The sequence below is a fragment of the Leuciscus leuciscus genome (assembly GCF_965113295.1).
Source record: "Leuciscus leuciscus genome assembly, chromosome: 14".
Lineage (NCBI taxonomy): Eukaryota > Metazoa > Chordata > Actinopteri > Cypriniformes > Leuciscidae > Leuciscus > Leuciscus leuciscus.
This window is the reverse complement of record NC_138738.1, coordinates 35,526,550-35,551,686: the sequence shown is the minus strand read 5'-3', so window position 1 is coordinate 35,551,686 and position 25,137 is coordinate 35,526,550.

Genomic DNA, 25,137 nt, shown 5'->3' with positions numbered 1-25,137 from the left:
CCTCCGGGAAGAAAGGAACTGAGGAGGTGCGCTGATGGGTGCATGCAGTGTGTGCAGCCCCCAAGAACCAATCATCCAACCACGAGCTCTCAGGACAGGGCGGAGGGTTCCACTCTAGACCGATGCTTGCGGTGGCCCGAGAGAGCATGGCTGTCAATTCTGGGTCTGATGCGGGCAATGCTGGCACGCCCGAAGGCGGCAACACCGCCGAATCTTCATCCCCAGAAGAATCCAGCCCACCTTGCGATGCGGCGATAGACATCGTCTCATCGTCTGGAGCCCCAAATGAGACACGGGGAACGTCCGTAAACGGCCCCGCGACTGCACTCGGGAAGCTAGCGGGTTGCTGAGTGGAAGAGGGGGATGTGGCCCGAGGAAGCATCGTCGGGGCGTTATTCCACACCGTAACCCTCAGGTCACCTGGCCACCAGCCAAAGTATCGCCTCTCGTGGAGGGGATAGATTAGGGTGTGACAGAGGGGACTCTACCTCTGGTGAGGTCACGGAGTCTTGACTTGAGTTGAGAACATGACTCATCCACTAACGCTGCCTTAGCGTGCTCTAAGCTCAAACACGCAAGACAGCGCTCGTGCCCATCAGATGATGAAACGGAACGACCGCACCCAGAAGTGCACGGGCGAGTCATCTTTAAAAAGACTTGTCACGTGCAAGCTCTTTTGTGAGAGGAAGCCCAGCAGCCTGTGCTGAAGCGCCCAGGGATAAAACACACACGCTGTTGCAGACCACTGCACAGATCAGCAGGCAGGAATGTGAAACTCGCTGGAAAAACGACGTCACACCAAAACAGACTGGAGAGCTGCTCGTCTCGAAGAATACTCAGATGACACTCAGAGAAATAGGCTACAGGAGAGAAGAGGACCTCTTGGCTCCGAAGCAAAAACAGAACTGCATGTTGCCAGCGTACTTCCTTATATACCCACGAGGTAGGGCGGAGTTACGCTATGCAAATTCCGCAGTTTTGTAATACTTGAAGGTGATAGGCTTTCTAAGCGAAACCCCATTCGTCGTCACAGACATAACTTGTAGTGACCACGAAAGGGAACTAAAGGGGGCGGGTCTTTGCGAACGGTCAATTGTATAATCAAACAAAAAAAAATCGAATATACTGTATATTTGCCATATGAAATTGGCCAGAGTTTGATTGGCTCCCTTTGCTCTCATGTGGTTTCTTCCCCCTATCTTTACCATTGTTAGGTGTTTTTCTTTCCTGCTGTGGACTTTCTCACTTTTTGACTGGTTTTCTAGCTGGGGGTCTTGGGGTTTTAGACCCTGTTCGCTGTAAAGCTGCTTTGGAAAGACATGTATTGTGAAAAGAGCAATAGAAGTCAAATTTAATTATTGCACAAGTGTTTAGATGTGTTTCCCATAATACAATTGGCTCGGTGTCTGTGAATACAATGTGATTTCATTGTTTTTTTTCTGGCAGGTTGCACAAAGAAACCAATTTGGTCCAAGGAATCCTTTCATTTAAGCAATAGCTGGATGTAGCTGATCCTACGCGGGGACCTGATTGGCTCTTTAGAGTGTTGTTATCATCTGTGATTCTCTGCTAGATTTTTTCACTGCAGACTCTGTTCATCCATAGACTGTGGTTTGCAATGCCAGATATTATTATTATTATTTTAATTTATCAGATCCAGTTTTATTCAACTGTTTTATCATATTATAATCCAAACAAAGTCTTTGGTCTTGCCTTTTCTGAATTTCATTGTTATTTTTAACAAATCCCAAACCAGACGCAGCCTTGACTCAACACTGATCCCGTTTTGCACTTCAAGGGCTGACCCTGGAGCTCTGGCACACAACGAAAGCCTTCACCAGCGCTGGAATGTGGTAGTAATTGCTTGTCTTCAAGATGCACCAGCAAGACAAGATTAATATTGGATACGTGATGTGCAGCCATTTCGGCTCGAGAAATGTTCATTTTTACATGAGTTCACCTCTTCCCCTTTCTTAGTACCAAGTCTGAACCACAACTAAATAATTGATGGTCAAGTTTCCACCCCTGTCAGTGCACAGGCTAAACATGAGCTGAGGCCTATGCTGACTCCAGCCTCCGCGTTTGCTCCTTGGTTCTCTGCATCTTTTATTGCATGCTGGAATCTCTCCATGTTAGATGGAAGCGCTGGGCCTTCTTTTGCACTGGGTCATTCCGAACAGCCGGGCTCTTTTAATCACTGTTGCACTGAAACAAGCTCTCCAGCGTCGTGGCCTGCAGTGTAATCGGCAGCACACCAATTAAAGGTCCAAAGCGCTCAGATTAATTTATTAAATCACAGTCCAAACATAGTACTTGAATCCCAGACAATACAGTGCTAAATGGCATGGATTTTTCTTGGCCGCCGCCTGATCCAACCGTATTGATTGCGAAGTCAGCAAGGCCCTAGCACATGCTTGCGGCTCTCTTCTTATCCTTTCTTTCTGTCCCTGCTTCTCTCTCTTTTTCTTTGTATTTAAGGCCATGACCAAGTGCCACACAAATATGCATATGTGACTTATTGCATCAAATACTGACTCCAAATCTCTTACAAACAACAAGACATGTTAGCAAACATTCTAACTGGGGCAGCTGCCTTTTTGGGACATATACAGTGGGTGATTTCTCTGTCACTGGTGATTTCCATAATATGTGAGGGTCAACAGCAACTATTTTCTATTCTAGCGAAGAATAAAATGTATAATCACTAAACTAAATAAAATCACTTAAAAAAAAAGAAAATAATTAATTTCTAAAAGCAATCTAAAATATGCACTACCATTTAAAAGAGTAAGAATTTAGTTAGTTAATTATTTGTATAAAAAATTTTTTTATTCAGCAAGGATACATTAAATTGATCAAAAGTTACTTTTAAATTGATACCAAAAAAAAAACTTTTTTTTATTTTTTTTCAAATAAATGCTGTTCTTTTGACTTTAGAATGTAACTGTTTTTAAAATTTATATTTATAATAAGAAATCTTGAGCACCAAATACTGAGCATCTTAAACATATTATAATGATATTTTAATCATGTGATACTGAAGACTGGAGTAATGGCTGCTGAAAAAACAAAACAACTTTGCCATTGCTAGAAGAAATTAAATAAAAGAAAAAAATAAAAGAAAACAGTTATTTAAAATTCTAATATGCGTTTGTTTTTATCAAATAAATGTAGCTTTGGTGAGCTTTCAAAAACATGAAAAACGCCTCGGTTACGACTGTAACCTCGGTTCCCTGAAGAGGGAACGAGCGTTGCGTCGAATTGACGCAATGGGGAACGCTTTGCGTGATGACGTCTTGAAGCACATGTAAAATCAGTCCAATGGTGTGGCGGAACGTCAGAGGCGGGTGACGTCACGTACCAGGAAGCCGGCCCGAAACAGAAAACGAAAGCTTCGTAGAGTCTGAAGTCGTGCTGACAGGCATGAAGGAGATATGGCAAGGTGACGCAACGCTCGTTCCCTCTTCAGGGAACTGAGGTTACAGTCGTAACCGAGGCGTTCCCTTTCAAGGGAACTCGCGTTGCGTCGAATTGACGCTATGGGGAACGTCTATACCAATGCCACCATAGCTACAAATGTCTGTCCTGTGTGAAATCAATTGCGCAGCACTAGGAAGACAAAACCTGAGACCCTGGAGTAGAGTCTAGGTCTAAAGAGTAGAACCTGACGAAGGTGTGCGGTAAGGACCAGCCTGCCGCATCACAAACGTCCTGTAAAGATACTCCTGATATAAGGGCCTTAGAGGCCGCCATACTCCTAGTAGAGTGCGACCGGACAGCCCAAGGAGAAGGCTGCCCAGCCGCCCCATAAGCAAGTGAGATAGTCTCAACCACCCACTTGCTCATCCTTTGCTTAGACACTGGACCTCCCTTGTTAGGGGAGCAATTAATCACTTTTACGCCACAGGGCAGCTCTGTGGACATATGCGTCTAACGCCCGAACAGGGCAAAGCAAATTATTCGCCTCCTGGTCCGATTTCGAAAGGGAGGAGGACAGAAGGCCTCCAAGTGCCACGAGGGAAACGAGATACCAAAGGGTCTTTCCCCACAGACATTCCACCCAAAGGACTGTGGTAAGCACCTACGGCCGCCACATAAACCTTTAAAGTGGACGGGGTCAGACCTGCAGTGAACCGGTCCTGCAGGAACTCCAGAACTGTACCAATAGGGCAGTTGACTGGATCCAACCGACGGTCACTACACAAAGAAGTGAATACTCTCCACTTCCGGGCATAAAGTTTCCTCGTGGAGGGAGCTCTGGACTGTAGAATGGTCTCAGCAACCTCAGTTGAGAGACCTGACACTATGAACTGGGCCCCCTCAGAGGCCAAGCCCACAGGTTCCACAGTTCTGGCGGGGGTGTAATATTGAGCCCCCTGCTTGGGACAGAAGGTCCCTCCTGACAGGAAGCTCCAGAGGATGCCCGTCGAGGAGGGACACAAGATCGGGAAACCATACTCTGCCCGGCCAGCGCGGGGCTAAAAGAAGCAGGCAAACCCGGTCCCTGCGAACTCTCTCCAGAACTCCCGGGAGCAGAGCCACTGGGGGAAAAGCATACAGACGTAGCCTCGGCCACGTCTGTACCATAGCATCCAGTCCAGAGGAGCTGGATGCGTGAGGGAGACCAAAGTCCCTCCAAATCAGCTCCACCACCTCGGGGTGGAGCCTCCATTCCCCGGGCCTCGGCCCCTGTCTCGACAGAGTGTCTGCTCCTATATTCTGAACCCCGGGGAGGTAGGCTGCCCTGAGTGACAGCAACTTCCCCTGGGACCACAAGAGGATATGGCGTGCCAGATCGGATAATGGGCGCGAGCGCAAACCCCCTTGGTGGTTGATATAGGCGACTACCGACGTGTTGTCCGTATGTACTAACACATGGTGTCCCCTAAGACCTGTGATAAAGCTCCTCAGAGCCCGGAAGACAGCTAACATCTCTAGGCTATAGAATGCCAGGAACGATGATGGTCTTCCCACAGACCTTGAGATGAGCGACCCTCAGGATCGCTCCCCAACCCGTGAGGGAAGCATCCGTCGTTAGCAGTTTGCGACGACAAGGAGCTCCCAGCACTGGGCCCTGGGACAGGAACCAAGGTTTCTTCCACATAACCAAGGCACGTAGGCATCGCCGCGTGACCTTGATTGTGCGAAATGGGTTGCCCCTCGGGGAAAAACCCTCTGGTCCTGAGCCACCACTGCAGGGGTCTCATGTGCAGTAGTCCAAAAGGTATCCCGTTGGAAGCTGCTGCCATGAGACCCAACAGTCTCTGGAACTGTTTGACAGTGAGTAGCTGGCCTAGCTTTACACTTTTCACAGCTGCAAGGATGGAATCTATGCGTGGCGGTGACAGGCGCGCCTGCATCGACACTGAATCCCAAACCACGCCTAAAAAAGTGGTCCTCTAAAATGGAGAAAGCGCACTCTTCTCGGCGTTCAGCCGTAACCCCAACTCTTTCATATGGGCGAGAACAACATCTCGATGTTGAACCGCCATCTGATGCGACTGAGCTAAAATCAACCAATCGTCGATGTAGTTCATGATGCGAACACCCTGGAGGCGCAGAGGCGCCAGAGCTGCATCCACGCATTTGGTGAAAGTGCGGGGTGATAAAGCCAGGCCGAATGGAAGAACTCAATATTGGTATGCTTTGCCCCCGAAAGCAAACCTCAGGAATTTCCAATGACAAGGACGGAAATATGCGTCCTTGAGGTCTATCGTGACAAACCAGTCCTCGGACCTGATCTGTGACACGATTTGTCTCAATGTTAACATTTTGAACTTGAGCTGAATGAAAGACTCGTTCAGAACTCGAAGATCTAAAATGGGACGCAATCCCTCGTCCTTCTTTGGAACTATGAAGTACCGGCTGTAAAACCCGGTTTCCCTGTCGGAGGGAGGTACATATTCTATGGCCCCTTTCTCTAACAGAGTGTTTACTTCCTGTTCCATAACCAGAACCTGCTCGGGGCCCACCACTGTGGGCAGGACCCCCATAAACCGAGTTGGGCGTTTCTAGAAATGTATCTGATACCCTTTTGCCACGGTCTGCAGGACCCAACAAGAAACATTTGACAGTAGCTTCCACGCTGTCAAAGATTCTACTAGAGGTACCAGCCTCTCGAGACTGGTTTCTGGATTGTGTTGCTGTTGAGTAGTCGGTTCGTCGCCCTGTAACGGCGCTCCGGCAGGGAACGACCGAAAAGACTGCTCTAGCACCCTCCTCAGAGGGGGCGGGCATCCGGAGGCCACTACGTTTCCGGGTGGACCTTGAGATATGTGCTCGCCGGAGACCGCTGCGCCCTGTAACACCGGAGGCGGCAGGGTTGGCAGAACGGTCCCCTGAGGGCACCGAAGAGAGACGGCACCGTATTTTTCTCCTGCTGTTGAGTAGTCGGTTCGTCGCCCTGTAACGGCGCACCGGCAGGGAACGACCGAACAGACTGCTCTAGCACCCTCCTCAGAGGGGGCGGGCATCCCGAGGCCACTACGTTTCCGGGTGGACCTTGAGATATGTGCTCGCCGGAGACCGCTGCGCCCTGTAACACCGGAGGCGGCAGGGTTGGCAGAACGGTCCCCTGAGGGCACCGAAGAGAGACGGGCACCGTGAAAAGAGGTGTTAACCGCTCTGCTTCGGGGGGACTACCCTCATTTGTCCTGAGCCCTCAGACATCAGGACTTTTTCCCAGCAGCCTTCTTGGCGGTAATAAGGGTCCGCAGATCCGTTTTACCCCTCGAAGACTGCTGGGTTTGAGAGCGCCCTCCGTGTCCCCGAGATTTTTGTGGGGGAGCACGGGAGGAAACGCTCTGTTTCTGAGTGGCGCGGTGCTCAGCGCTCTTTTTAGAGGAGTGAGGCTGCTCCCGCTCAGCAGCCTCATAGAAAGAACGGCGGGGGAGAAGTTTCTGAAGTGCAGCTGCCTGTTTTGAAGCTTCTTGTGACTTCGCTACAGCACTATTAACTGCGTCTCCAAATAACCCTTGCGTGGATACTGGTGCATCTAAAAGAACATGTTTTTCTTTGTCCTTTATGTCACTTAACCCTCTGAGGTCGGAAAACGCGCCCCCGTGTTTTGCTGGATTTTCTTCACATTGTAGTACAATAAACTTAAATTACTCCGTCATTTATGGTTATACAGAAAAAAGAAATATAAAAAAATAATCTGTGATATTTCTACTTTTGTATGTGTCCACTTACAATCAAATCAAAACATTGTGCTTTTGTAAAATAAAGAAAATAAACAGGGTGTGCGTTCTGCCTCTCCGTCGCGGTGAACTTTTTTTTCTTGAGCACGTCTATAAACTGAAACAAAACTCAGCGAATACTTCTCACACATTTATGAGCCATATACCTTTATACACATTTAAGTGTGTACTTTTAAATGATCGGATTCAAACTGAAAACAAATATTCTCTGTTTAAGTAATTTGTATAAAACCAACAGGATGTCCAGTATCTCAAACGCTTGCTAATTACTTTTAATTCAGCCACGCCCACTCGCGCAAAAGAGATTCACATGCAAATCTCCACATGGAACGCGAACGCCCTCGTTACCTCAAACACAAAACACCAAAACACTTCACAAGTCTCTGCTTTTCGTCGAGTTTGGAAGACGCGCTGTGAGCTTACATTGGATTTACATCAGAAGAAGAAGAACGCGATTTGAAGACAAGAAAGATGTAAGGTAAGAAATTCTTACTTATTAGTTTATGGTATTGTTGCATAAACTTCACATTGCAGTTGAACTGTTGCTAGATATATGGTGAATATTATACTATTTAGACCCGTGTTTACTGTTAAATACTGTTTGTGGATATCTGCTCAAACATAGATATGTATAACCATAATGTTTAATATTTTGGAGCGCGATGGCGTTTGAATGTATCATATTTTGGAGCGCGCTGTGGGTTTGAATGTATCATATTTTGGAGCGCGATTGCGTTTGAAAGGAAAAATGCACCAAACATTAGGCTTTATGTTTTTACTATTATCTCATTTCATATCATCATAACGAATGGAAACATTTGAAGTAACATAAGATAATCAATATATTTTTCTCTAGCATTGTTACTGAAATCTTTTGGAAGATTTATAGGCTGCTTTGTAAAATAAAATTATTTTATGCAGTACTGCACATAGCTTATGCCTACAAGGCACAACAAATATGGTGTTCTTTATATTATATATTGTTGGAAACATTTGTGTGTGTGTGTGTGTGTGTGTGTGTGTGTGTGTGTGTGTGTGTATTCTGTGAATTTTAAAAAGCAATTTTAACCAGAAAAATCTAAAATGTATTCCCAAAATCGTGCAGGCCTAGTTTCTCTTGATACCAATATATTCACTTTTTTCTTTTCTTTCAGGGACCAGATGCAACTGAGTCCTGCTGACTTCAACATTCACATGAGTCTCTGTACATGAAAATGGTAAAGTGAAAATCAAACACCTTGGAAATGGTATGTACAATGTTTTTAGGAATGGCACAAAGGTCTCTGTCTTTGGATCATTGTTTTCAATGTGCTCTTTTGTCATTTGTTGTGTATTTTTGGATTATGTTGTGTTGTAAATAAATCCAAACAATCTAAAAGCCATTCTTTTTTAAATCTCCTCATTCTTTGTGCAAGGTTGCTCTGAATGACAGGGCCTGATCGCTCCTAATAGGGCAGTTAGGGGAGTGTCTTTGTCTTTCTCAGGTGTTAAAAGCTTACATATTCATGAGATGATCACGCCTCTTCGAATATGGCTTTGTCACACAAAACACGTCTTAGAAATTTTAAATCAATATATTGTCTTATCTGAATGAGCAGTCAGGGTGATTTTCACATAGTTTTGGAGCAAATATTCTAGGCTACGTCATACAATTTTCAAAAGTCTTGTGAAGAAATAATCAGTATGGGTTTCATGGCCTTATTTCAGTGACAATTTTTTTTTGTATTTTCACAAACCACGCATAAATGTCATTATCTCAAAACTACAAACTTTTACATACATGCTGCTGATATATTATTGTAGCAGAGTTTGTGCTGAATACAGTGTAATTAGACTTTAGCCATGAAAATGTCACTAGTAACAGAAAAAAACACAAATGTCAGAGCATGTCAGAACACCTCCAGGCCCAGAAAACAGCTCAGACCTCAGAGGGTTAAGTTGAGCCACAGATGCCTCTCAGTGGCCACCAGGGCTGCCATAGAGCAGCCGATGGATTTAGTCGTCTCCTTGGTGGCCCTGAGAGACAAATCTGTGGCTCTACGCAGTTCAGACACTGTATCAGCACTAATACCCCCGCCATCCTCAGAATCACCCAATAACTCAACCTGGTAAGCCTGCATTATGGACATAGTATGTAAACACGCTGCAGCTTGACCGGCGGCGGCATAAGCTTTATGAACCAGGGAAGATGTAACTTTTACTGGCTTGGATGGAAGTGCAGGAGCCTTCAGAGAAGATGCCGTTGCTGGAGAGAGATAGCTCGCGAGCGTCTCTTCCACCTTCGGCATTTCCCCATAACCATGCTCTTTATAATTGTGAATGGATGAATAGTGTGATGTTTGTGCAGTATACACTCGATATGACACTGGTTTCCCCCACGATCTCGACACCTCGGTGTGGAGATCGGGGAAAAACGGAAGGCTTCTGCACTGAGGCTGTGCACGAGATGGCAGGAAACGTTCGTCGAGCTTGCTTTTCGAACGAGCGCCCTGCCTATCTTCTGGCCACTCAATAGATAATCGCTCGACAGCTCTAGTGATAACATCAAGCAATTCTTCAAACGCATGAGACTGAGGTGGCGAATCCTCAGACTCAGCGTCAATACTAACAACGTCCAACTCCTCAGAGCTGGACAATTGCAGTATTGGTGCCTCCATCGGGGGGGAAGAAACCGCAACGCGTGCTTCCACACCCTGATGAGAGGCACTGGATCTATCAGAAGGAGGCTGAGATAAGGCAGAGCCCGTCTCAACATCCACTGATAGATCCATTTGCGAACCCCAGGTCTGTGATTGCCGCCGTGCCTCGGCAGCGGCGGGACCAGAGCCCTGGGGAACGCGATCGGGATTAAACCGAGCCAAGCGGGATCGGAGCGAACGCAATGGAAGCGCGTCGCAATGCACACAGTCACCTACCCTCGAGTGCTGACTGGGCATGCTCCTCACCCAAACAAACAACACAAAGAGCGTGAGTATCACCTCCCGTTAAATAACGCGGGCAGGTATGGACACACACTCTAAACTGCTGCTTGCTCGCCATACTGAATATATATATATATATGATATAGACAGACAACACCAAATATACAGACAGATTTCACACAGAGCGCAACTGAAGACTCAGAAAGCTTTCGTTTTCTGTTTCGGGCCGGCTTTTATAGCTTCCTGGTACGTGACGTCACCCGCCTCTGACGTTCCGCCACACCATTGGACTGATTTAACATGTGCTTCAAGACGTCATCACGCAAAGCGTTCCCCATAGCGTCAATTCGACGCAACGCGAGTTCCCTTGAAAGGGAACTGTACATTTTTAACAATACATATATTTTAATAATATTATGGCAACTTGATAACCCGTTTTTTTTTTTTTTTTTTTTTTTGTCTTTTAAATTTCACAAAATAATTGTAAACTAACTACAAAATAATTCTAAGCAAAAAAACACATACATTTGCCATTTGAGAATGGCAAGATCTCTTACAAGCAAAAAGGCATGCTAGCAGACATTATTAAAAACAATAACAACGATTAGCAACAATAATTAACGGGGCAGCAGGAAACCATAAACAATGATGATGTTTTGCCACTGCTGATTTATTGATCCATGATATGTGAGGGTCAAAAGGTCACTCAATAACTACTGAATTCTTAAAATTTGATTCTTAATATTGTGTTAAAGCTAGCAAACTATATAGGAACTTTAGAGACATCATCCTCTCTTCACCCTGCTGCTCTGAATGGATAAATGTGACGGCCAGCGCTCAAGGGTTTTCATTTCGCCTGCTGTTCCAGCGGGGCTTCACTTCCGCAATATTCTCACTTAAAAGTCCGTCCGTCAAACACCCTCCATGTCGCACCCGCTCCTCAAATGGAATCCAGTCTCAGGGCAATATTCTGGTGCCTTAGTGTTCAGACACACACACTCAATCTCACTAACTGAGACGGATGACAGCACAGGAGGAGTTTGTGTGTGAGTGAGGTGCAGCCCGTTGACCCGCATATGGCAGGCCTGTCTCCCACTCTCTCTGTTCGTGGGTGGCACTCGCCATCTAATTTTACCCTCAGTAGTCGCGCCGCAGGAGCAGGAGGAGGCCGCTGATGGCCAAGGCACTGCTGCCCTCTGCCACACACTCATATACACATTATCTGGTCATGAACAGATTGTGGCTTCACTCAATCTGATCCGTTCGGTTGCCAGAAACCCAGGTCTGTGTGTGCTTGCACCTTTCCCCTTTTCCGCTGAAATGGCTGGTGTTCGGGCCGGAATATCTAGTGAGCTCGATTCAGAACCAGCTTACTTTTCCACTGAGAGCTGAATGGTTACTACTTAACCTGCTCACAACCAAACATGCTTCAACATAGATTTATTTACACATCTTACATGCTTTGAGAACATTTTAACATCCAGGTAAATCAGTCATTTAATTTTTTTAATTTGACATTTTCTTTAGTTCCCTTTCAAGGGAACTCCCGTTGCGTCGAGAATGACGCTATGGGGAACGCTTTGCGTGATGACGTCTTGAAGCACATGTAAAATCAGTCCAATGGTGTGGCGGAACGTCAGAGGCGGGTGACGTCACGTACCAGGAAGCTATAAAAGCCGGCCCGAAACAGAAAACGAAAGCTTTCTGAGTCTTCAGTTGCGCTCTGTGTTGAAATCTGTCCTTGTTATTTGGTGTTGTCTGTCTCTATATATATATATTGATTCAGTTATGGCGAGCAAGCAGCAGTATCGAGTGTGTGTCCATCCCTGCCCGCGTTATTTAACGGGAGGTGACACACACACTCTTTGTGTTGTTTGTTTGGGAGAGGAGCATGCCCAGTCAGCACTCGAGGGTGGTGACTGTGAGCATTGCTGTGCGCTTCCATTGCGTACGCTCCGATCCCGTTTGGCTCGGTTCAATCCCGACCACGTTCCCCAGGGCTCGGGTCCCGCCGCGGCTGAGGCTCGGCGGCGATCTCAGACCTGGGGTTCGCAAATGGATCTGTCAGTGGATGTTGAGACGGGCTCTGCCTTATCTCAGCATCAATCTGACAGATCCAGTGCCTCTCATCAGGGTGCGGAAGCACGCGCTGCGGTTTCTTCCCCCCTGATAGAGGCACCAATGCTGCAATTGTCCAGCTCTGAGGAGTTGGATGTTGTGAGTGTTGAAGCTGAGTCTGAGGATTCGCCACCTCAGTCTCACGCGTTTGAGGAACTGCTCGATGTTATTACTAGAGCAGTTGACAGACTTTCCATTGAGTGGCCAGAGGATAGGCAGGACGTTCGCTCAAAAAGCAAGCTTGACGAACGCTTCCTGCCATCTCGTGCGCAGCCCCAGCGCAGGAGTCTTCCGTTTTTCCCCGATCTCCACACCGAGGTGTCGAGATCGTGGGAAAAACCAGTGTCGTACAGAGTATTTTCACCACACACATCCCACTACTCTTCCATTTATAAATATAAAGAGCATGGTTATGGGGAGATGCCGAAGGTGGAAGAGACGCTTGCGAGCTATCTCTCTCCAGCAACGGCATCTTCCCTGAAGACTCCTACACTTCCATCTAAGCCAGTAAAAATAACATCTTCCCTGGTTCATAAATCGTATGCAGCCGCTGGTCAGGCAGCAGCGTGTCTGCATACGATGTCTATTATGCAAGCCTATCAGGCTGAACTGCTGGGTGATTTAGAGGAGGGCGGGGGTATTGGTCCCGACACTGTGGCTGAACTACGCAGAGCCACAGATTTGTCTCTCAGGGCCACCAAGGAGACCGCCAGATCAATTGGGCGGTCTATGGCAGCCCTGGTGGCCACTGAGAGGCATCTGTGGCTCAATCTGAGCGACATTAAAGATAAAGAAAAAAATGTTCTCTTAGATGCTCCGGTCTCCACGGTTGGTCTATTTGGCGATGCAGTTAATAGTGCAGTAGCAAAATCACAGGAAGCTGCCAAACAAGCAGCTGCTCTCCAAAGACTTCTCCCCCGCCGTTCCTTCTATGAGGCTGCTGAGCGGGAGCAGCCTCACTCCTCTAAAAAGAGCGCTGAGCACCGTGCCACTCAGAAACAGAGCGTTTCCTCCCGTGCTCCCCCACAAAAACCTCGGGGACACGGAGGGCGCGCTCAAACCCAGCAGTCTTCGAGGGGTAGAACGGATCTGCGGACCGTTCTTACCGCCAAGAAGGCTGCTGGGAAAAAGTCCTGACGTCCGAGGACCCAGGACAAATGAGGGTAGTCCCCCCCGAAGCAGAGCGGTTAACACCTCATTTTACGGTGCCCGTCTCTCTTCGGTACCCTCAGGGGACCGTTCTGCCAACCCTGCCGCCTCCGGTGTTACAGGGCGCAGCGGTCTCCGGCGAGCACATATCTCAAGGTCCACCCGGAAACGTAGTGGCCTCGGGATGCCCGCCCCCTCTGAGGAGGGTGCTAGAGCAGTCTGTTCGGTCGTTCCCTGCCGGTTCGCCGTTACAGGGCGTCGAACAGGCTACTCAACAGCAACAAAATCCAGAAACCAGTCTCGAGAGGCTGGTACCTCTAGTAGAATCTTTGACAGCGTGGAAGCTACTGTCAAATGTTTCTCGTTGGGTCCTGCAGACCGTGGAAAAAGGGTATCAGATACAATTCAAGAAACGCCCACCTCGGTTTATGGGGGTCCTGCCCACAGTGGTGGGCCCCGAGCAGGTTCTGGTTATGGAACAGGAAGTAAACACTCTGTTAGAGAAAGGGGCCATAGAATATGTACCTCCCTCCAGCAGGGAAACCGGGTTTTACAGCCGGTACTTCATAGTTCCAAAAAAGGACGGGGGTTTGCGTCCCATTTTAGATCTTCGAGTTCTGAACGAGTCAGTCATGCAGCTCAAGTTCAAAATGTTAACATTGAGGCAGATCGTGCCACAGATCAGGTCCGAGGACTGGTTTGTCACGATAGACCTCAAGGACGCATATTTCCATATATCCATCCGTCCGTGTCATTGGAAGTTCCTGAGGTTTGCTTTCGGGGGCAAAGCATACCAATATCGAGTTCTTCCATTCGGCCTAGCTTTATCACCCCGCACTTTCACCAAATGCATGGATGCAGCTCTGGCGCCACTGCGCCTCCAGGGTATTCGCATTATGAACTACATCGACGATTGGTTGATTTTAGCTCATTCGCATCAGATGGCGGTTCAACATCGAGATGTTGTTCTCGCCCACATGAAAGAGTTGGGGTTACGGCTGAACGCCAAGAAGAGTGTGCTTTCTCCACTACAGAGGACCACTTTTCTAGGCGTGGTTTGGGATTCTGTGTCGATGCAGGCGCGCCTGTCACCGCCACGGATAGATTCCATCCTTGCAGCTGTGAAAAGTGTAAAGCTAGGTCAGCTACTCACTGTCAAACAGTTCCAGAGACTGTTGGGTCTCATGGCAGCAGCTTCCAACGTGATACCTTTTGGACTGCTACACATGAGGCCCCTGCAGTGGTGGCTCAGGACCAGGGGGTTTTCCCCGAGGGGCAACCCATTTCGCACAATCAAGGTCACGCGGCGATGCCTACGTGCCTTGGTTATGTGGAAGAAGCCTTGGTTCCTGTCCCAGGGCCCAGTGTTGGGAGCTCCTTGTCGTCGCAAATTGCTAACGACGGATGCTTCCCTCACGGGCTGGGGAGCGATCCTGGAGGGTCGCTCGGCTCAAGGTCTGTGGGAAGACCATCATCGTTCCTGGCATATCAATCGCCTAGAGATGTTAGCTGTCTTCCGGGCTCTGAGGAGCTTTATCACAGATCTCAGGGGGCACCATGTGCTAGTACATACGGACAACACATCGGTAGTCGCCTATATCAACCACCAAGGGGGTTTGCGCTCGCGCCCGTTATCCAACTTGGCACGCCATATCCTCTTGTGGTCCCAGGGGAAGTTACTGTCACTCAGGGCAGCTTACATCCCCGGGGTACAGAATATAGGAGCAGACACTCTGTCGAGGCAGGGGCCGAGGCCCGGGGAATGGAGGCTCCACCCCGAGGTGGTGGAGCTGATATGGAGGGAGTTTGGCCAAGCACAAGTGGATCTGTTTGCGTCTCGAGAGACGTCTCACTGTCCACTTTGGTTCTCCCTCACGCATCCAGCTCCTCTGGGACTGGATGCTATGGTACAGACGTGGCCGAGGCTACGTCTGTACGCCTTTCCCCCAGTTGCTCTGCTCCCGGGAGTTCTGGAAAGAGTTCGCAGGGACCGGGTCCATCTACTTCTTATAGCCCCGCGCTGGCCGGGCAGAGTATGGTTTCCCGATCTTGTGTCCCTCCTCGACGGGCATCCTCTGGAGTTACCCGTCAGGAGGGACCTTCTGTCCCAGGCAGAGGGCTCGATATTTCACCCTCGGCCAGAACTGTGGAACCTGTGGGCTTGGCCTCTGAGGGGGCCCAGCTCATAGAGTCAGGTCTCTCAACCGAGGTTGTTGAGACCATTCTACAGTCCAGAGCTCCCTCCACGAGGAAACTTTATGCCCTGAAGTGGAGAGTTTTCACTTCCTGGTGTAGTGACCGTCGGTTGGACCCAGTCCACTGCCCAATTGGTACAGTGCTGGAGTTCCTGCAGGACCGGTTCACTGCAGGTCTGACCCCGTCCACTTTAAAGGTTTATGTGGCGGCCATAGGTGCTTACCACATTCCTTTGGGTGGAATGTCTGTGGGGAAAGACCCTCTGGTATCTCGTTTCCTTCGTGGCACTTGGAGGCTGAGGCCTGCAGTTCGCTCTAGGGTGCCACCTTGGGATTTGTCCTTTGTGCTACAAGGCTTATCCCAGGCCCCCTTTGAGCCCATTGAGGAGGTTCCTGAGAAGTTTCTTACTCTGAAAGCTCTTTTCCTTCTGGCTATTTCTTCTCTTAAGAGAATAGGGGATCTTCAAGCATTGTCGGTGGCTCCGTCATGCTTAGAGTTTGCTCCGGGTATGGTTAAAGCGTTCCTTCATCCGAGACCGGGTTATATCCCCAAGGTCCCCACTAATGTGGCTAGACCTATTGTTCTGCAGGCCTTCTGTCCTCCTCCCTTTCAAAATGCTGACCAGGAGGCTAATAATTTGCTTTGCCCTGTGCGGGCGTTAGACGCTTACGTCCACAGAGCTGCCCTGTGGCGTAAAAGTGATCAATTATTTGTGTGCTTTGGGTCCCCTAACAAAGGGGGCCCGGTGTCTAAGCAAAGGATGAGCAAGTGGGTGGTCGAGGCTATCTCACTTGCTTATGAGGCGGCTGGGCAGCCTTCTCCTTTGGCTGTCCGGTCGCACTCGACGAGGAGTATGGCGGCCTCTAAGGCCCTTATTTCAGGAGTTTCTTTACAGGACGTCTGTGATGCGGCAGGCTGGTCCTCACCGCACACTTTCGTCAGGTTTTACTCTCTGGATCTAGACTTTGCTCCAGGGTCTCATGTTTTGTCTTCCTAGTGCTGCTCTACGGATTTCACACAGGACAGACATTTGTAGCTATGGAGGCGTTGGTATAGACGTTCCCCATAGCGTCATTCTCGACGCAACGGGAGTTCCCTTGAAAGGGAACGCCTCGGTTACGACTGTAACCTCGGTTCCCTGAAGAGGGAACGAGCGTTGCGTCGCCCTGCCATATCTCCTTCATGCCTGTCAGCTCGACTTCAGACTTTTACGAAGCTTTCGTTTTCTGTTTCGGGCCGGCTTTTATAGCTTCCTGGTACGTGACGTCACCCGCCTCTGACGTTCCGCCACACCATTGGACTGATTTTACATGTGCTTCAAGACGTCATCACGCAAAGCGTTCCCCATAGCGTCATTCTCGACGCAACGCTCGTTCCCTCTTCAGGGAACCGAGGTTACAGTCGTAACCGAGGCGTTTTTAGTAATGCATTACAAGTAACGCGGGCTAAGTAATCAGATTACTTTTTCCCAAGTAACCAAAGTAACACACTACTTTTAAATTTACAACAAAATATCAGCACGTAAGTTCCTTTGTTTTGTTTTACCATTTATTTACTGACAGCTCTCCTTTCCCCATGTTGAGAGAAATTGGGAGTAAAGGTATAGAGCCGTTGTGTGCGCTGTGTGGACATAATGCTTATTGCAGGTCTAAACTAAATGTGAGCATGCATTTACTCATCTCACATACACAAAAACAGATTCAGTGTTCCTTCAATTACTTAATGTTAAATTAAACAAATATTCTTTATGTATTTAATATCACTTTATTAACCAATGTCTTTCCTGCTGATCTTTCATGATCCAGTTCAACCATACTAATAAGCAAAAATGACTTTAGATAATCATCTGTCACGAACAGTTGCAGAAAAGAGGTGAGAGATAGGATCTAATTGCATCAGTTGTAGCTTTTATTAAACTCAAACTAAACTCAAACTAAATCTTGAAATACTCAGAGCATAATTTATTAAGTATTTATACCTTAAAAGTATTTGTTTCTTCGTGTAGAGAAAATATAAGACAAACAAGAGCTTCATCAAGAGGTGACTGTGAAGCACATTTTAGAGTAACTGAGTTTGGTCGATCAGCTTTTTCTGTAAGAGCTGTTAACAACTGGAATAATTTACCAATTAATATTAGACAGTGTCATACTTTTGCACAGTTCAAGCTACATTTGAAAATGTGGTTAAAGACAGGTCTGTAATCATTAAATACTCGTATGCTTTGTCAAGGTTTTACAATTTGAGGGATTGATTTTTTTTATATTGTGTGATGTTTTGTAGGATGTATATTGACGCTTATTTGGTAGTAATTTGGACTGCTGTTTTTATTGTTAAGTGATGGACAATATGTCGTATATTTTCCATTTGTGGGGATATTTTATTGTATGTAATGAATTTTTTTATATGGAATATGATATAGTACTTTCCTGTCCAGGGACTGTAGATGAAATTTAGCTTGGTAGCTAATTCTGGAACAGTTTCTTACTGTCCTTTGTCCCTGTCAAATAAAATAAAATAAATAAAATAAAAAGAGCTAGAAAGCATAAACAGAACAACCATGTAAAAGCGACGTGAACGAACCAAGACAAAAAACCAACCCAATCTCACGGCAATTCGTACGTATTTTACGAGGTGGCTAATTCATACAAATTTATACGACCTCACTCGTACGAATTCATACGATTTTTGCTAAATCGTACATATTTTACGAGGTGCCCAATTCGTATGAATTCGTACTAATGACCTACCCCTGACCCCACCCCTAATTCTACCCATCACTGGGGTTTAGAGAAATCGTACGAATTTGTACGAGTGGGTTCGTATTAATTCGTACAAATTAGCCACCTCGTACGAATTGGTCGTTAGATAGTGTTGCAAAAAACACATGGTATAAATAACAAGGCAAACTAATAAACAAAAGGAAGAACTGGTGCAAATCATAATCAAATCAATGAGAAACCATGGAAACTACTACAAACACAGGAAAAAGAACTAAAATGTGCAAACCCACCAAAAACAAACACAAGACTAGAACAGGACAAAGGGCTGGCACACAGGAAAACGCCTCGGTTACGACTGTAACCTCGGTTCCCTGAAGAGGGAACGAGCGTTGCGTCGAGATTGACGCTATGGGAACGCTTTGCGTGATGATGTCTTGAAGCACATGTAAAATCAGTCCAATGGCGTGGCGGAACGTCAGATGCGGGTGACGTCACGTACCAGGAAACTATAAAGCCTGCTTGAAAACAGAGAGCGGCAGCTTCGTAAAGTCTGAAGTAGCAGCTGACAGGCATGAAGGAGATATGGCAAGGTGACGCAACGCTCGTTCCCTCTTCAGGGAACCGAGGTTACAGTCGTAACCGATGCGTTCCCTTTCAAGGGAACTCGCGTTGCGTCGAGATTGATGCTATGGGAACGTCTATACCAATGCCACCATAGCTACCAATGTCTGTCCTGTGTGAAATCATAAAGAGCAGCACTAGGATGACAGGACCTGAGACCCTGGTGTAGAGTCCAGGTCCAAGGAGTAAAACCTGACAAAGGTGTGCGGTGAGGACCAGCCTGCCGCATCACACACGTCCTGGAGAGAAACTCCTGAAATAAGGGCCTTGGAGGCCGCCATACTCCTTGTAGAGTGCGACCGGACAGCCATAGGAGAAGGCTGCCCGGCCGCTTCATAAGCAAGCGAAATAGCCTCAACCACCCACTTGCTCATTCTTTGCTTAGACACTGGAGATCCCTTGTTAGGGGACCCAAAGCACACGAACAGCTGATCACTTTTACGCCACAGGGCAGCTCTGTGGACATAAGCGTCTAACGCCCGAACTGGGCAAAGCAAATTATTCGTCTCCTGGTCCGCATTCTGAAAAGGAGGAGGACAGAAGGCCTGCAGAACAATAGGTCTAGCCACATTAGTGGGGACCTTGGGGATATAACCCAGTCTCGGATGCAGAAAAGCCTTAACCCTCTGAGGTCTGAGCTGTTTTCTGGGCCATGGAGGTGTTCTGACATGCTCTGACATTTGTGTTTTTTTCTGTTACTAGTGACATTTTCATGGCTAAAGTCTGATTACACTGTATTCAGCACAAACTCTGCTACAATAATATATCAGCAGCATGTATGTAAAAGTTTGTAGTTTTGAGATAATGACATTTATGCGTGGTTTGTGAAAATACAAAAAAAAATTCTCACTGAAATAAGGCCATGAAACCCATACTGATTATTTATTCACAAGACTTTTGAAAATTGTATGACATAGCCTAGAATATTTGCTCCAAAACTATGTGAAAATCACCCTGACTGCTCATTCAGATAAGACAATATATTGATTTAAAATTTCTAAGACGTGTTTTGTGTGACAAAGCCATATGCGAAGAGGCGTGATCATCTCATTAATATGTAAGCTTTTAACACCTGAGAAAGACAAAGACACTCCCCTACCTGCCCTATTAGGAGCGATCAGGCCCTGTCATCCAGAGCAACCTTGCACAAAGAATGAGGAGATTTAAAAAAGAATAGCTTTTAGATTGTTTGGATTTATTTACAACACAACACAATCCAAAAATACAAATGACAAAAGAGCACATTGAAATTAATGATCCAAAGACAGAGACCTTTGTGCCATTCCTAAAAACATTGTACATACCTTTCATTTCCAAGGTGTTTGATTTTCACTTTACCATGTTCATGTACAGAGACTCATGTGAATGTTGAAGTCAGCAGGACTCAGTTGCATCTGGTCCCTGAAAGAAAGAAAAAAAGAAAAAACTGTGAACATAATGATATCAAGAGAAAATATAGGGCTGCACGATTTTGGGAATAGATTTTAGATTTTTCTGGTTAAAATTTCTTTTTAAAATTCACAGAATACACACACACACACACACACACGTTTCCAACAATATATAATGAACACCAGGTTTGTTGTGCCTTGTAGGCATAGGCTACGCAGTGCTGCATAAAATAATAATAACAATAAATTAAATCTTCCAAAAGATTTCAAGAACAACTACGCTAGAGAAAAATATATTGATTATCATATGTTACTTCAAATGTTTCCATTCGTTATGATGATATGAAATGAGATAATAGTAAAAACATAAAGCCTAATGTTTGGTGCATTTTTCCTTTCAAACGCAATCGCGCTCCAAAATATGATACATTAAAACCCACAGCGCGCTCCAAAATATGATACTCAAACCCACAGCGCGCTCCAAAATATGATACATTCAAACGCCATCGCGCTCCAAAATATTAAACATTATGGTTATACATATCTATGTTTGAGCAGATATCCACAAACAGTATTTAACAGGAAACACGGGTCTAAATAGTATAATATTCACCATATACAGTATCTAGCAACAGTTCAACTGCAATGTGAAGTTTATGCAACAATACCATAAACTAATAAGTAAGAATTTCTTACCTTACATCTTTCTTGTCTTCAAATCGCGTTCTTCTTCTTCTGGGGGTAAATCCAATGTAAGCTCAGACGTGTCTTCCAAACTCGACGAAAAGCAGAGACTTGTGAAGTGTTTTGGTGTTTGAGGTAACGAGGGCGTTCGCGTTCCATGTGGAGATTTGCATGTGAATCACTTTTGCGTGAGTGGGCGTGTCGAATTAAAAAGTAATTAGCAAGCGTTTGAGATACTGGACATCCTGTTGGTTTTATACAAATTACTTAAACAGAGAATATTTGTTTTCAGTTTGAATCCGATCATTTAAAAGTACACACTTAAATGTGTATAAAGGCATATGGCTCATAAATGTGTGAGAAGTATTCTCTGAGTTTTGTTTCAGTTTATAGACGTGCTCAAGAAAAAAAAGTTCACCGCGACGGAGAGGCAGAACGCACACCCTGTTTATTTTCTTTATTTTACAAAAGCACAATGTTTTGATTTGATTGTAAGTGGACACATACAAAAGTAGAAATATCACAGATTATTTTTTTATATTTCTTTTTTCTGTATAACCATAAATGACGGAATAATTTAAGTTTATGTTCCTGCTATGTGAAAAAAATCCAGCAAAACGTGTTGGCGCGTTTCTCGACCTCAGAGGGTTAACCATACCCGGTGCAAACTCTAAGCATGACGGGGAAACCGACAAAGCTTGAAGATCCCCTATTCTCTTGAGAGAAGAAATAGCTAGAAGGAACAGAGCTTTCAATGTCAGGAACTTCTCAGGAACCTCCTAATTAGGCTCAAAGGGGGCCAGGGAAAGGCCTTGCAGCGCAACGGACAAATCCCATGGTGGCACCCTAGAGCGAACTGCAGGCCTCAGCCTCCAGGTGCCACGAAGGAAACGAGATACCAAGGGGTCTTTCCCCACAGACATTCCACCCAAAGGAATGTGGTAAGCACCTATGGCCGCCACATAAACCTTTAAAGTGGACGGGGTCAGACCTGCAGTGAACCGGTCCTGCAGGAACTCCAGCACTGTACCAATTGGGCCGTTAACTGGGTCCAACCGACGGTCACTACACCAAGAAGTGAATACTCTCCACTTCAGGGCATAAAGTTTCCTCGTGGAGGGAGCTCTGGATTGAAGAATGGTCTCCACAACCTCAGTTGAGAGACCTGACTCTATGAGCTGGGCCCCCTCAGAGGCCAAGCCCACAGGTTCCACAGTTCTGGTCGGGGGTGAAATATCGAGCCCTCCGCTTGGGACAGAAGGTCCCTCCTGATGGGTAGCTCCAAAGGAGGCCCGTCGAGGAGAGACACAAGATCGGGAAACCATACTCTGCCCGGCCAGCGCGGGGCTATAAGAAGTAGATGGACCTGGTCCCTGCGAACTCTCTCCAGAACTCCCGGGAGCAGAGCAACTGGGGGAAAAGCGTACAGACATAGCCTCGGCCACGTCTGTACCATAGCATCCAGTCCCAGAGGAGCTGGATGCGTGAGGGAGAACCAAAGTGGACAGTGAGACGTCTCTCGAGACGCAAACAGATCCACTTGTGCTTGGCCAAACTCCCTCCATATCAGCTCCACCACCTCGGGGTGGAGCCTCCATTCCCCGGGCCTCAGCCCCTGTCTCGACAGAGTGTCTGCTCCTATATTCTGGATCCCAGGAATGTAAGCTGCCCTGAGTGACAACAGCTTCCCCTGGGACCACAAGAGGATATGGCGTGCCAGATTGCATAATGGGCGTGAGCGCAAACCCCCTTGGTGATTTATATAGGTGACTACCGACGTGTTGTCCGTATGCACTAGCACATGGTGTCCCCTGAGATCTGTGATAAAGCTCCTCAGAGCCCGGAAGACAGCTAACATCTCCAGGCGATTGATATGCCAAGAACGATGATGGTCTTCCCACAGACCTTGAGATGAGCGACCCTCTAGAATCGCTCCCCAACCCGTGAGGGAAGCATCCGTCGTTAGCAGTTTGCGACGACAAGGAGCTCCCAACACTGGGCCTTGGGACAGGAACCAAGGTTTCTTCCACATAACCAAGGCACGTAGGCATCGCCGCGTGACCTTGATTGTGCGAAATGGGTTGCCCTTCGGGGGAAACCCCCTGGTCCTGAGCCACCACTGCAGGGGCCTCATGTGCAGCAGTCCAAAAGGTATCACGTTGGAAGCTGCTGCCATGAGACCCAATAGTCTCTGAAACTGTTTTACAGTGAGTAGCTGGCCTAGCTTTACACTTTTCACAGCTGCAAGGATGGACTCTATACGTGGCGGTGACAGGTGCGCCTGCATCGACACTGAATCCCAGACCACGCCTAGAAAAGTGGTCTTCTGGAGAGGAGTGAGCACACTCTTCTTGGCGTTCAGCCGTAACCCCAACTCTTTCATATGTGCGAGAACGACATCTCGATGTCGAACCGCCAACTGATGCGACTGAGCTAAAATCAACCAATCGTCGATATAGTTCATTATGCGAATGCCCTGGAGGCGCAGAGGCGCCAGAGCTGCATCCACGCATTTCGTGAAAGTGCGGGGTGATAGAGCTAGGCCAAATGGAAGAACTCGATATTGGTATGCTTTGCCCCCGAAAGCGAACCTCAGGAACTTCCAGTGACAAGGACGGATAGAGATATGGAAATATGCGTCTTTGAGATCTATCGTGACAAACCAGTCCTCGGACCTGATTTGTGGCACGATCTGTCTCAGTGTTAACATTTTGAATTTGAGTTGCATCACAGACTCGTTCAGAACTCGAAGATCCAGAATGGGACGCAAACCCCCGTCCTTTTTTGGAACTATGAAATACCGGCTGTAGAACCCGGTTTCCCTGTTGGAGGGAGGTACATATTCTATGGCCCCCTTCTCTAACAGAGTGTTCACTTCTTGTTCCATAACTAGAACCTGCTCGGAGCCCACCACTGTGGGTAGGACTCCCATAAACCGAGGTGGGCGAGAGCCAAACTGTATTTGATATCCTTTCCCTACGGTCTGCAGGACCCAACGAGACACATTTGGCAGTAGTTTCCACGCTGTCAAAGACTCTACTAAGGGTACCAGCCTCTCGAGACTGGTTTCTGGATTTTGTTGTTGTTGAGTAGTCGGTTCGTCGCCCTGTAACGGCGCACCGGCAGGGAACGACTGAACGGACTGCTCTAACACCCTCCTCAGAGGGGGCGGGCATCCCGAGGCCACTACGTTTCCGGGTGGTCCTTGAGATATGTGCTCGCCGGAGACCGCTGCGCCCTGAAACACCAGAGGTGGCAGGGTTGACAGAACGGTCCCCTGAGGGCACCGAAGAGAGACGGGCACCGTGAGAGGAGGTGTTGACCGCTCTACTTCGGGGAGGACTACCCTCATGGTCCTGAGCCCTCGAGCGTCAGGATCTTTTCCCCGCAGCCTTCTTAGCAGTAATAACGGTCCTCAGATCCGCTCTACCTTTCGAAGGCTGGGGTTGAGAACGTCCTCCCTGTCCCCGAGATTTTTGCGGGGGAGCACGGGAGGAAATGCTCTGCTTTTGAGATGCCCTATGGGAGCTCGAAGTCTGAGGCTGTTCCCACACAGCAGCCTCAGGATGTGAGCGACGGGGGAGCAATTTTTGGAACGCTGCAGCGTGTTTAGAAGCTTCTTGAAATTTCTCAACTGCAGTGTTGACAGCGTTACCAAATAACCCAGACGTAGCAACTAGGGAATCCATTTAAAAAGTTCTTCTCCTTCTCTTGAATGTTGCTCAAATTGAGCCACAGATGCCTCTCAGTAGCCACCAGGGCTGCCATAGACCGGCCGATAGATTAAGCCGTCTCCTTGGTGGCCCTGAGAGACAAATACGTGGCTCTGCTCACATACCACATCTGGGCCAATACCCCCGCCCTCATCGAGATCCCCCAATAATTCCGCCTGATAAGCCTGTAGTAAAGACATCGTGTGTAAACACGCTGCAGCCTGACCAGACGTGGAATAAGCCTTGCCCACCAGAGAAGATGTAACTCTGAGGGGCTTATTAGGCAATGCCGAAGTTTTTAGGGAAGATGCCGTCGCTGGAGAGAGATAGCTCGCAAGCGTCTCTTCCACCTTCGGCATCTCCCCATAACCATGCTCTTTATAACCAGAGATAGAGGAATAATTGGATGTTTGTGGATTAAACAC